This window comes from Carcharhinus amblyrhynchos, chromosome 6 (genome assembly GCF_965287045.1).
Source record: "Carcharhinus amblyrhynchos chromosome 6, sCarAmb.v2.hapA, whole genome shotgun sequence".
In the NCBI taxonomy this organism is placed as follows: domain Eukaryota; kingdom Metazoa; phylum Chordata; class Chondrichthyes; order Carcharhiniformes; family Carcharhinidae; genus Carcharhinus; species Carcharhinus amblyrhynchos.
This window is the reverse complement of record NC_137329.1, coordinates 123,247,088-123,260,314: the sequence shown is the minus strand read 5'-3', so window position 1 is coordinate 123,260,314 and position 13,227 is coordinate 123,247,088. Positions and strand designations below refer to the sequence as shown.

Sequence of the window (13,227 nt, the reverse complement as noted above, 5' to 3'; positions counted from 1 at the left end):
GGAAGAGTTTCTCCACCTCTATCCTATCCATCCCATTCATCATCTTATACGTCTCAATGAGATCTCCCCTCATTCTTCTAAACTCTAACGAGTACAAGCGCAGTTTATTCAGCCTCTCCTCATAGCTCAACCCCCTCAACTCCGGTATCAGCCTAGTAAACCTCCTCTGCACTCCCTCCAAGGCCAAAATATCTTTGCGCAGGTGTGGTGCCCAAAACTGCACACAGTACTCCAGCTGCGGCCTCACCAATGCCCTATACAGCCACAGCAAGACCTCCCTACTTTTATATTCAATCCCCCTCGCTATGAAGGCCAGCATCCCATTTGCCTTCCTGACCACCTGCTGCACCTGCAAGCTGGGTTTTTGCGACTCATGCACAAGGACCCCAAGGTCCCTCTGCACCGTCGCCTGCTGCAGTTTTTCGCCACGTAAGTAATAGTCCTTCCTACCATTCTTCCTACCAAAGTGGACCACCTCACACTTGCCAACATTAAATTCCATTTGCCATTTCCTGGCCCATTTGCCCAGCCTATCTAGATCCTTCTGCAGACTCTCCACACCCTCCGCACAATTTGCCGTTCCCCCAATCTTGGTGTCATCAGCAAATTTCCACACCCTACACTCGGTTCCCTCCTCCAGCTCATCTATATAAATGGTAAAAAGCTGAGGCCCCAGCACCGACCCCTGGGGCACCCCACTAGTCACCATCCGCCAATCCGAATAGCACCCGTTGACCCCCACTCTCTGCCTCCTATTTGACAACCAATCCTCTATCCACACTAACACCCTACCCCCAACTCCATGTCCCCTGACCTTCTGCAATAACCTCTTGTGAGGTACCTTGTCAAACGCCTTCTGAAAATCCAGAAAGACCACATCCACCGGCTCTCCTCTATCCACCGCCCTAGACACATCCTCATAGAACTCCAGTAAATTTGTCAGACACGACTTCCCTTTAATGAAACCGTGCTGCGTCTGCTCTATCAAGCAATTCCCTTCAAGATGCCTCGCAATTTCCTCCTTAATGACAGATTCTAACATTTTACCCACCACAGACGTTAAACTAACCGGCCTATAATTCCCCGCCTTTTGCCTGGCACCCTCCTTAAACAACGGCGTAACATTAGCTGTTTTCCAATCATCCAGCACTTCCCCGGAATCCAGCGACGTCTGGAAAATAACCACCAAGGCATCCACTATCACCTCCGCCATTTCTTTCAGAACCCTTGGATGCATTCCATCCGGTCCTGGGGACTTGTCCACAATCAGTCCCTCCAGTCTGTCGAGCACCGCCTCTCTAAGCTAAGAAGGGCTAAAAGAGGACATGAGAAGACTTTGGCTGATAGGGTTAAGGAGAATCCTAAGGCGTTCTATAGGTATGTCAATAACAGAAGGTTGGTTAGGGCAAGGTTAGGGCCAGTTATAGACGGCAGAGGGAAGTTATGTGTGGAACCGGAGGAGATTGGTGAAGCATTGAACCAATATTTCTCTTCGGTGTTCATGCAGGGGGACATGGATATAGCTGAGGAGGACACTGGGTTGCAGGGGAGTAGAATTGACAGTGTTACAGTTGATAAGGAGGATGTGCTGGATATTCTGGAGGGTCTGAAAATAGATAAGTCCCCTGGTCCGGATGGGATTTACGCCAGGATTCTCTGGGAGGCAAGAGAAGTGATTGCAGAGCCTCTGGCTCTGATCTTCAGGTCGTCGTTGGCCTCTGGTATAGTACCAGATGATTGGAGGTTAGCGAATGTTGTCCCATTGTTTAAGAAGGGGAACAGAGACTTCCCCGGGAATTATAGACCGGTGAGTCTCACTTCTGTTGTGGGCAAGGTTTTGGAAAAAATTATTAGGGATAGGATTTATAGTTATTTGGAGAGTAATGAGTTGATTGGAGATAGTCAGCACGGTTTTGTGGCGGGTAGGTCGTGCCTTACTAACCTTATTGAGTTTTTTGAGAAAGTGACCAAAGAGGTGGATGGGGGTAAGGCAGTGGACGTGGTGTATATGGATTTTAGTAAGGCGTTTGATAAGGTTCACCATGGTAGGCTTCTGCACAAAATGCAGATGTATGGGATTGGGGGTGATCTAGGGAACTGGATTAGGAATTGGCTAGCGGATAGGAGACAGAGGGTAGTGGTTGACGGTAAATATTCATCATGGAGTTCGGTTACAAGTGGTGTGCCTCAGGGATCTGTGTTGGGGCCACTGCTGTTTGTGATTTTTATTAATGATCTGGATGAGGGTATAGTTGGGTGGATCAGTAAATTTGCTGATGACACCAAAGTCGGAGGTGTGGTAGATAGTGAGGAAGGGTGTCATAGTTTGCAGGAAGACTTAGACAGGTTGCAGAGCTGGGCCGAGAGGTGGCGGATGGAGTTTAGTGCCGAGAAATGTGAGGTAATTCACTTTGGTAGGAATAACAGATGTGTTGAGTATAAGGCTAACGGGAAGACTTTGAATAGTGTGGAGGAGCAGAGGGATCTAGGTGTATGTGTACATAGATCCCTGAAAGTTGGGAATCAAGTAGATAAGGTTGTTAAGAAGGCATACAGTGTCTTGGCGTTTATTGGTAGGGGGATTGAATTTAGGAGTCGCAGCGTTATGTTGCAACTGTACACAACTCTGGTGCGGCCGCACTTGGAGTATTGTGTGCAGTTCTGGTCCCCACATTACAGGAAGGATGTGGAGGCTTTGGAGAGGGTGCAGAGGAGGTTTACCAGGATGTTGCCTGGTATGGAGGGGAGATCCTATGAGGAGAGGCTGAGGGATTTGGGGTTGTTTTCGCTGGAAAGAAGGCGGCTAAGAGGGGATCTTATTGAAACATATAAGATGATTAGAGGTTTAGATAGGGTGGATAGTGATAGCCTTTTTCCTCTGATGGAAAAATCTAGCACGAGGGGGCATGGCTTTAAACTAAGGGGGGGTAGTTTTAGGACAGATGTCAGGGGTAGGTTCTTTACCCAGAGGGTGGTGAGGGATTGGAATGCCCTGCCTGCTGCAGTTGTAAATGCGCCTAGTTTGGGGGCGTTTAAGAGGTCTGTGGACAGGTTTATGGACGAAAAGGGATTGGTTTAGGTTAGTGGGTCATTGTTGTTGTTTTTTTTTAACTGGTCGGCGCAACATCGTGGGCCGAAGGGCCTGTTCTGCACTGTAATGTTCTATGTTCTATGTTCTAATGTTCTATGTTCTAGTAACAGTAATGTCATTAAGACCCTCCAGTCCTACCACCTTTCCATCACTAACACCCGGCAAATTATTCACGTCCTCCTCCGTGAAGACAGAAACAAAAAAGTTATTCAATACCTTAGCCATATCCCCATCCCCTACCACTAGGTCCCCTTTCTCATCCTCTAAAGGACCAACATTCACCCTAGCCAGCCTCTTCCTTTTTATATATTTATAAAAACTCTTGCTATCCTTTTTTATATTAAGCGCTAGCCCAGCTTCATAGTTTCTCCTACCCTTTTTTATCAACTTCTTTGTCAATCTTTGTTGACATTTAAACCTCTCCCAATCCTCATCTCGCCCACTACTCTTAGCTACTCTAAATTCCTCCGCTTTTAATTTAACACTTTCCTTCACCTCCTTCGTTATCCACGGCTAATTACCTCTCCTCCTACTATCCTTTTTGACCATCGGAATAAATTTCCTCTGACCACCAAGAAAGATCTCCTTAAAGATCCTCCACTGCTCCTCAGCAGACCCTCCCTCCAACGCGCTCCCCCAGTCCACATTCGCCAATTCTTCTCTCAAATGTTTTTGTCTTTTTATTCCGCAGGAGGAGGTCCACCTCGTGTCAAACGAGGGGCATGCACACTGTGGGTCGTGCGTGGGCTGCTCTTGGAAGTTCCGGGAGTGGCCTAGCACTTCGTGTCGGTGTGTGTGCTTGATCCTGGACCGGTAGACGGGCGCCGCAACAGCTCGGTGACTAGCACTGCTAGCTGTGCAGATACATGGATTTGGGCCTGTGTCTGTGGGAGTTTGTGCATTCTCCCTGTGGTTGCGTGGGTTTCCTCCGGGCACTCCGGTTTCCTCCTACACCCCAAAGATGTGCTCTTAGGCTGATTGGTTTTACCAAATTGACACTATTCTCCCCTGAATCTGGCTAAGTCAGGGGTTCCATTCGTAGACACGCAGGGTAGAATAGGTGTAGGGTGATGCGGCGGCGCGGGCTCGTTGGGCCGAAGGGCCTGTTTCCCGTGCTGGGTTGTTCTTTGTTCTTTGTTCTTTGTACATGTAGGCCAGACGGGGGAAGGACAGCAGATTTCCTTCTCTAAAAAGCTTTATTGAACCACATGGACTTTTACCACAGGTTTTTTTCTATTGAATTCAAATTGCGGGCATTCCCACCTTCCGTTCCCGAATCCCAATTGTCCCTAGATACTCAGCCTCAATTACTTAGCAGTGAAGAACAAATTCACCAAGGAATAGGCAGGACAGGTCACAGCTCCACGAGTGCTCCTTCTGGCCCTCCGCTAACTTGTCCCAAGTTGACGCCTTTAGGGGTCAGGTCAAGCCAGGGCTGAGTTTCGGGCAGGATCATGTTTTGGTGAGGTAGGGTCAAAGATTAATTGTGGCGTCTTCCCGTCCCGCTCACCTCAGGGATCACAGTGGGCGGGACACGGACCATTGACTTTGGGCAGGATTTTCCGGTTTTAGAACATAAGAACATAACATAAGAACATAAGAAATAGGAGCAGGAGTAGGCCATCTAGCCCTTCAAGCCTGCCCCGCCATTCAATAAGATCATGGCTGATCTGTCGTGGCTCAGTTCCACTTTCCCGCCCTCTCCCCATAACCCTTAATCCCCTCTCTTATCAAAAACCCATCAACCCGCGTCTTAAAAATATTTAGCGAGGCAGCCTCCACCACTTCAACAGGCAGAGAATTCCAGAGATTCACCACCCTTTGAGTGAAGAAGTTCCTCCTCAACTCCGTTCTAATCCGCCCCCCCTTTATCTTGAGGCTGTGCCCCCTAGTCCTACTGTCCTTTCTGAGCGGGAAGAGTCTTTCCACCTCTATCCTATCCATCCCATTCATCATCTTATATGTCTCAATGAGATCTCCCCTCATTCTTCTAAACTCTAACGAGTACAAGCCTAGTTTATTCAGCCTCTCCTCATAGCTCAACCCCCTCAACTCCGGTATCAGCCTAGTAAACCTCCTCTGCACTCCCTCCAGGGCCAAAATATCCTTGCGCAGGTGCGGCGCCCAAAACTGCACACAGTACTCCAGCTGCGGCCTCACCAATGCCCTATACAGCTGCAGCAAGACCTCCCTACTTTTATATTCAATCCCCCTCGCTATGAAGGCCAGCATCCCATTCGCCTTCCTGACCACCTGCTGCACCTTTTGGGACGAGTGCAGCTGGAAAATCCCATCCCTGAGGTCTGGCTCAGGAACCTAAAGTCAAGTTTTTGTGGTTGGGATGGGGGTTGATGGGGAGGCCAAGAGAGAGTGGGGCTGAGGACCATAGGGTGGCATGGTGGCACAGTGGTTAGCATTGCTGCCTCACAGCACCAGGGACCTGGGTTCAATTCCAGCCTCAAGGGATAGTGTGGAGTTTGCAAGTTCTCCCCATGTCTGTGTAGGTTTCCTTCGGATGCTCTGGTTTCCTCCCACAGTCCAGAGATGTGCGGATTTGATGGATTGGCCATGCTAGATTGTCCCTTAGTGTGAGGGGGATTTTCTAGGGTAAATGCATGAGGTTATGGGGATTGGGTCTGGGAGTGGTTGGGCAGACTCGATGGGCCAAATGGCCTCCTTTCGCACTGTAGGATTCTAAAAAGCTGGGGATATGGAGAGGGAAGAAGGTTTCTCAGTGACGGACGGACGGACGGAGGGGAGTGGGTGGGTGGAGTGAGGGGCAGGATCAGAATGAGGCCAGAGTCCGAGTAAGGAGTCACAGGCCAGAAAGGAAGGCAGATGTTATAGGGGTGGGAGTGGGGGTGGGGGGCAGGGGCGGGGGGATTGGGGTGGGTTCGTCCGGAGGGGCAGCCAGCAGCGGTGAGGATAAATGTGAGGTGAGAACAGCTCAAATTCAGGTGAGTGAGTTTGGAAGACTTGCCATGGAGGTTACAGGCGTTCGCTGGGCTTACAAGTGTGATGATGCTATCCCAGAGCGCGAATCTCTCCGAGACAATACGGTGCTTTAATCATTTCTGTTTGAGGTGTGCATGAAATGGACAGACATTTTTCTGAAGCTTTTTTCTTTGCATCCATCAAGACAATGTTTTTTTTAATTTATAGGATGTAGGCATCACTGGCAAGGTTGGTATTGGGTGGTACAGTGGCACAGTGGTTAGCACTACTGCCTCACAGCACCATGGATCCAAGTTCAATTCCTGGCTTGAGTCACCGTGTGTGTGGAGTTTGCATGTTCTCCCCGTGTCTGCGTGGGTTTCCTCCGGGGGCTTCGGTTTCCTCCCACATTCTGAAAGATGTGCTGCTTTGGTGCATTGACACAAACAGGCACCAGACTGTGGCAACTAGGGCATTTCACAGTAACTTCATTGCAGTGTTAATGTACGCCTTACTTGTGACTAATAAACACACTTTGCTTTTTACTTTAACTTCATTCATTGCCCTCCCTAGTTGCCCTTGAGGAGGTGGCGGTAAGCTGCTTTCTTGAACCCCAGTGGTTCATGAGGTGTAGGTATACCCTCAGTGCTGTTAGGGAGAGAGTTCCAGGATTTTGACCCAGCGACAGTGAAGGGACGGTGATATATTTTCAAGACAGGATAGTGAGTGACTTTGAAGGGGGCTTACAGGCGGTGGTGTTCCCATGTGTACGCTGCCCTTGCCCTTCTAGATGGCGGTGGTCATAGGTTTGGAAGGCACTATGTAAGGAGTCCTGATGAGTTCCTGCAGTGCATCTTGTAGATGGTACACACTGCTCTCAGTGTGCACAGTGGTGGAGCTAGTGAATGTTTGCGGAAGGGGTAGCAATCTAATCCTGGGTGGTGTCGAGCTTCTTGAGTGTTGTTGCCATCCAGGCAAGTGGGGAGGTTCCATCCCACTCCTGCCTTGTAGATGGTGGACAAATGCAAGAATGCCAAATTTCGAAGGATGACAACAATTTGGTGAAAAAGTTGGCCAATCAGTGTTGAGTCACTAACCAATCAGCACTCTTTTCTCCTGTAGTATAAATTGTTTGAAATTTGACATTCTTGTATTTGTCCTGATGAGTATCAGATGAAAAGCTTCAGCCACATGTCTCTCTTTTCACCAACACCTTGAAGTTCCCCTCCAATTCTCTTGAACGCCTCACGACCACTGAGTTTTCTAAAATGATGTGCGGCACAGTTCCAAAGAGAAATCTTTGCACATTTTCTGCCTACTATCTTCAGAGACCATGCAGTGCCTGACACATAGCCAGGGTGATTGTGTTTGTATGAAACTAATTTCACCAATGTTTAACTGAAGCATTATCTCATTCTGCTGCCTCACAATATCACCTCAAATTGTCTGAAACCGAGATTGAACTTTCGAAACCTGCGGCAGCCAATGAATTGTGGTTGGCGGGAGCTGCGTGCCATGCTCTGCGCCCCAATCCTGCAACCCTTTCTCCCAGGATTTACTCCACTATCTTGACCCATGCAAAACTTTGGCTGAAATTAACCCTCAATTATGTCCCTGGGAATGAGGGAGCCACCTATAACAGCCCTGGGGCAGCACAGTGGTTAGCACTGCTGCTTCATAGCGCCAGGGACCCGGGTTCAATTCCAGCCTTGGGTCACTGTCTGTGTGGAGTCGGCACATTCTCCCCATGTCTCTATGGGGTTCCTCCAGGTGCTCTGGTTTCCTCCCACAGTCTGAAAAACATGCTGGTTAGGTGCATTGGCAACCTCTCTCTCAGTGTACCCCGAACAGGCGCCAGAGTGTGGCAACTCGGGGATTTTCACAGTAACTTCACTGCAGTGTTAATGTGAGCCTACTTGTGGCATTAATAAATAAACTTTAAAACTACTCTTGAACATTGTTGTGTCTGTAAATTACAGTTTATTTATTAGTCACAAATAAGGCTTACATTAACACTGCAATGAAGTTACTGTGAAATCCCCCTGGTCGCCACACTCCGGCGCCAACTTGGGAACACTGGGAGAGAATTTAGCACGGTCAATTCACCTAACAAGGACATCTTTCAGACTGTGGGAGGAAACCCACGGAGACACAGGGAGAATGTGCAAACACCACACAGACAGTAACCCAAGTCAGGAATTGAGAGCAACAAGCTGAGTCCCTGGTATAACCGGGGGGGGCGGAGATTGCATCAACACAACCAGATCTTTGAGAAGATCACGAAAGAGAAAGGAGCTCTTACATTTTTACAAAATGTTTTATGACCTTTGGAGATCCTGAATCACTTTACAGCCAAATAAATAGTTTTGTTTTAAAGTGTAGTCACTGTCTGTGTTTGATGTTAGCGATTTAGACATGAACATCATGTCACAATCGAGAAACTTGCAGATGACATAAAGAGATTGGCTGAGTAGTGGATAGTGTAGATGGGAGCTATAATCTCCAAAATGGTATTGATGGATTGGTAGAGTGGGCGGTAAAACGGTAGATGGATTTTAAATAGAGAAGTGTGAGATCATGCATTTAGAAAGGTTGAACAGTTGTAGGGAATACATTTGATTTATTATTGTCACATGTATTCGTATAAGTATTGTTTCTTGCATGCTATACAAAGCATACCATTCATAGAGAAGGAAAGGAGAGAGTGCAGAATGTAGTGTTACAGTCATAGCTAGGGTGTGGAGAAAGATCAACTTAATGCAAAGTCCATTCAAAAGTCTGACGGCAGCAGGGAAGAAGCTGTTCTTGAGTCGGTTGGTATGTGACCTCAGACTTTCGTATCTTTTTCCTGAAGAAAGAAGGTGGAAGAGAGAGTGTCCAGGATGCGTGGGGTCCTTAATTACACTGGCTGTTTTGCCGAGGCAGTGGGAAGTGGAGACAGAGTCAATGGATGGGAGGACACAATAAATGGGAATATTCTAAGAGGGGTAGATGAAGTGAGGGATCTCGACATACAAGTACACAGGACCCAATAGTTCAAGTGCCAATGCTCCAAAACAAAATGTAATTCATGCATTCTCACAGCAATAAGATGTTTGTAAGTTGTCACTGCGTTTCCATTGAAGATAATATGTGATCACCAGAGACCGCTATTCCTTAGCATGTGATAAGCTTACATAAACATAAGAACATAAGAAATAGGAGCAGGAGTAGGTCATCCAGCCCTTCGAGCCTGCCCCGTCATTCAATAAGATCATGGCTGATCTGTCATGGCTCAGTTCCACATTCCCGCCCTCTCCCCATAACCCTTAATCCCCTCGCTTATCAAAAACCCATCAACCCGCATCTTAAAAATATTTAGTGAGGCAGCCTCCACCACCTCAACGGGCAGAGAGTTAGCTGCATGTTACACTGTGCCCAAAATCCTGTGCCTGTGGCAATAAAGGAATATTTATTGAGTAAAGATCAGAAGCAGGCACCTGCCTTCCCATGTAACATGAAGCTCCAGTCTGAAAGGGTTACAGACCAAAGAACTTGCATCTAGCCCATCTTGCCAGAATCCCAGAGCACCTTCAGCATCTCTCTCCATTAGAGAGAGACTGGAATTGGCAACTTGTAGCTCAAGGGACGATGAAATTCATCTTTGGAATCAACACTAAAAGGGAAATTAGCTGATTGGTAGCGGGCCAAATTACACTCCATCCAATTTCCTTTTGTAATTGAGGCTGGCTGTTCTTCAAACGGTGCCAGCCAATCTTTTATTTCCAACTGAGGGGGCAGGAGGCTCCTCAGTTTAATGTCTCAATGGAAAGACAGCACCTCTAAGCGTGCAGCATTCCACTGCAATGTCAGCCTAGATTTTGTGCCTCAAAGTGAGACTGTAAATCAATAACCTTCTGACCCAGAGGCACGAACACAAAGCCACGGTTAAAAACTTAAAAGAACATTTTCGTGATTGAGGAGAGAGCAGCTGAATGAGGCGAAGCTTGAATGTCATTTAGCCTTGAATTGCTCCAGTGCTATATATTTAAGTGGTTGCAGATTGCTTCAACAGCTGGTCACATGATTTGATTGTTGCAGAGGTTGCTGCTTTCATAGAAACAAAGAAGATAGGAGCAGGAGAAGGCCAGTTGGCCCTTCGAGCCTGCTCCACCATTTATCGCAATCATGGCTGATCATCCAACTCAATAGCCTAATCCTGCTTTCTCCCCATAACTTTTGATCCCATTCACCCCAAGTGCGATATCCAGCCACCTCTTGAATACATTCAATGTTTTAGCATCAACTACTTCCTGTGGTAATGAATTCCACAGGCTCACCACTCTTCGGGTAAAGATATGTCTCCCCATCTCTCTTCTAAGTGGTCTACCCTGAATCCCCGGACTGTGTTCCTTTCAGTTTGTACACTGTACAGCCAACTGTTCCTTCAATAAGATAAAAGTAAAGTACTGCAGATGCTGGAATCTGAAACCAAAACAGAAAGTGCTGGAAAATCTCAAAAGTCTGACTGCATCTGTGGAGAGAAAATAGAGCCAATGTTTTGAGTCTAGATGATCCTTTGTCAGAGCAGATGAAGGGTCATCTTGACTCGAAACACTGGCTCTAAACGGCCTTCATAATCAACGACCCCACGCACCCCGGACATTCTCTCTTCCACCTTCTTCTGTCGGGAAAAAGATACAAAAGTCTGAGGTCACGTACCAAGCGACTCAAGAACAGCTTCTTCCCTGCTGCTGTCAGACTTTTGAATGGACCTACCTCACATTAAGCTGATCTTTCTCTACACCTTTGCTATGACTGTAACACTGCATTCTGCGCTCTCTCCTTTCCTTCTCTATGAACAGTATGCTTTGTCTGTGTAGCACGCAAGAAACAATACTTTTCACTGTATGTTAATACACGTGACAATAATAAATCAAATGAAATCAAATCTATTCTCTCCCCACAGTTCCTTAATAAATCTGTTGTTAGTTCAAATCTACGTGCGTAAAGCACATCTTCTTTTGATTTAAAACCCATAACTCCTAATACAATTAAGACATTACTCTCAGCAAAGACCTGACATATTCATGATGGGCTAATTGGCCACGTTTTGTGTAATAAACCTTTTGGTTCTATGGAACTGCCACTTCCAGGCTTCAGCTGAAACATCTGAAGAGAGTTTAGTATCTGTCACACAGTGATGTTTGGATGAATTAGATGTACCAACGTCAAACTGTTACAGCAGATGTTTTATACTATTGCCAGTGGCAAGTTAGATGATACTTCATTCTCCAGTGATGGGAGTATTGTGTTGCGTATGAGAGGATGGGTGATGGTGTAGTAGCCATGTAACTAGACTAGTAACCCAGAGGCCCAGTCTAATTCTCAGTGTTGAAACCCCAGCATGACAGATGGCGGAATTTAAATTCAATTTAAATTTGGCACGCTGGCACATTGTTAGCACTGCTGCCTCACGTCGCCAGGGACCCGGATTCAATTTCGGCTGTGGGTCATTGTCTGTGCGGAGTCTGCGCATTCTCTCCATGTCTGCGTGGGTTTCCTCCGGATGCTCCGGTTTCCTCCCACTGTCCAAAGGTGTACAGGTTAGGTGGATTGGCCTCGCTAAATTGCCTCTTTGTATCCAAAGATGTGCAGATTGCGTGCATTGGCCATGCTAAATTGCCCTTTGGTGCCCAAAGATGTGTAGGTTAGATGGATTGGCCATGCTAAACTGCTCCTTAGTGTCCAGAGATGTGTAGGATAGGTGGATTGGCCATGGTGAATGTGGGGTTGCAGTGATGATGCCGGGGGGGAGTTGGGAGCCTGGGAAGGTTGCTGTTTTGGAGAGTTGGTGCTGACTCAATGGGCCAAATGGCCTCCTTCTGCACTGTCACGATTCTATGGTTCTGTGAACATGTCAGGAATGCAATAACCTGCGTGTTGTCTGGCAATCTACCAACCAAATATCTGACATTCTCCGAATACGGATCACTTCACCAAGCACAATCAATACAAAATGACCTGAAACCTGTACCAGTGCACTGTATATTTTCATACCTCTGTTTCAATCTACTACTGAAGATAAGGAGTAAAAAAAATACTGTTCTTTACTTCTTGAGCACTTGTATATCAGTTAACGCTGCAAGGATGTTGCTGTCGTCCATTGGTTAATGGAATTTTCCCATTTTACCCATGTAACTGTCCAAACACTTTTTAAAAGACAAAATTGTACCCACCTGTACTACTACCTCTGCCAGCTTGTTGCAGACATTGAAAAAATTGCCCCTCTGGAGCCTTTTGTATCTCTCCTCTCTCACCTTAAACCTATGCCCTCTAGTTTTAGACTACCCTACCTTTGGGAAAAGATATTGACTATCTAGCTGATCTGTGACCCCCATTATTTTATAGACCTCTATAAGATCACCCATCAGCCTCCTACACTCCAGAGAAAAAAGTCCCAGTCTATCCAGCCTCTCCTTATAGCTCAATCCATCAAGTTCTGGTAGCATCCTAGTAAATCTTTTCTGAACTCTTTCTAGTTTAATAATATCTTTTCTTTAATAGGATGACCAGAACTGTACACAGTATTCCAAGTGTGGCCTTACCAACTTCAACAAGACGTCCCAATGCCTATATTCAATGTTCTGACCGATGAAACCAAGCATGCTGAATGCTTTCTTCACCACTCTGTCCACCTGTGACTCCACTTTCAAGGAGCTATGTACATGTACCCTTAGATCGCTTTGTTCTGTAACTTTCCCCAACGCCCTACCATTAACTGAGTAAGTCCTGTCCTGGTTCAATCTACCAAAATGCATCACCTCGTATATATCTAAATTAAACTCCATCTGCCATGTGTCAGCCCACTGGCCCAGTTGATCAAGATCCTGTTACAAACTGAGATAATCCTCTTCACTTTCCACTATGCCACCAGTCTTGGTGTCACCTGAAAACTGACTAACCATGCCTCCTATATTCTCATCCAAATCATTAATATAAATGGCAAATAACAGTGGGCCCAGCACTGATCCCTGAGGCACACTGCTGGTCACAGCCTCCAGTCTGAAAAAGAACTCTCTGCAACCACCCTCTGGCTTCTGTCAAGAAGCCAATTTTATATCCATTTAGATACCTCACCCTGGATTCCATGAGATTTAACTTTATGCAACAACCTACCATGCGGTACCTTGTCAAAGGCCTTGCTAAAGTCCATGTAGACA

At 46.7% G+C, this 13,227-nt stretch overlaps 1 protein-coding gene across 2 annotated transcripts in view; it reads right to left on the bottom strand.

Moving 5' to 3' along the window:
• The window catches only part of LOC145344572 (synaptotagmin-10-like), an 80,139-nt gene that overhangs the window by 40,979 nt on the left and 25,933 nt on the right, over positions 1-13,227 (bottom strand). The gene's annotated exons all lie outside the window — the stretch shown is intronic.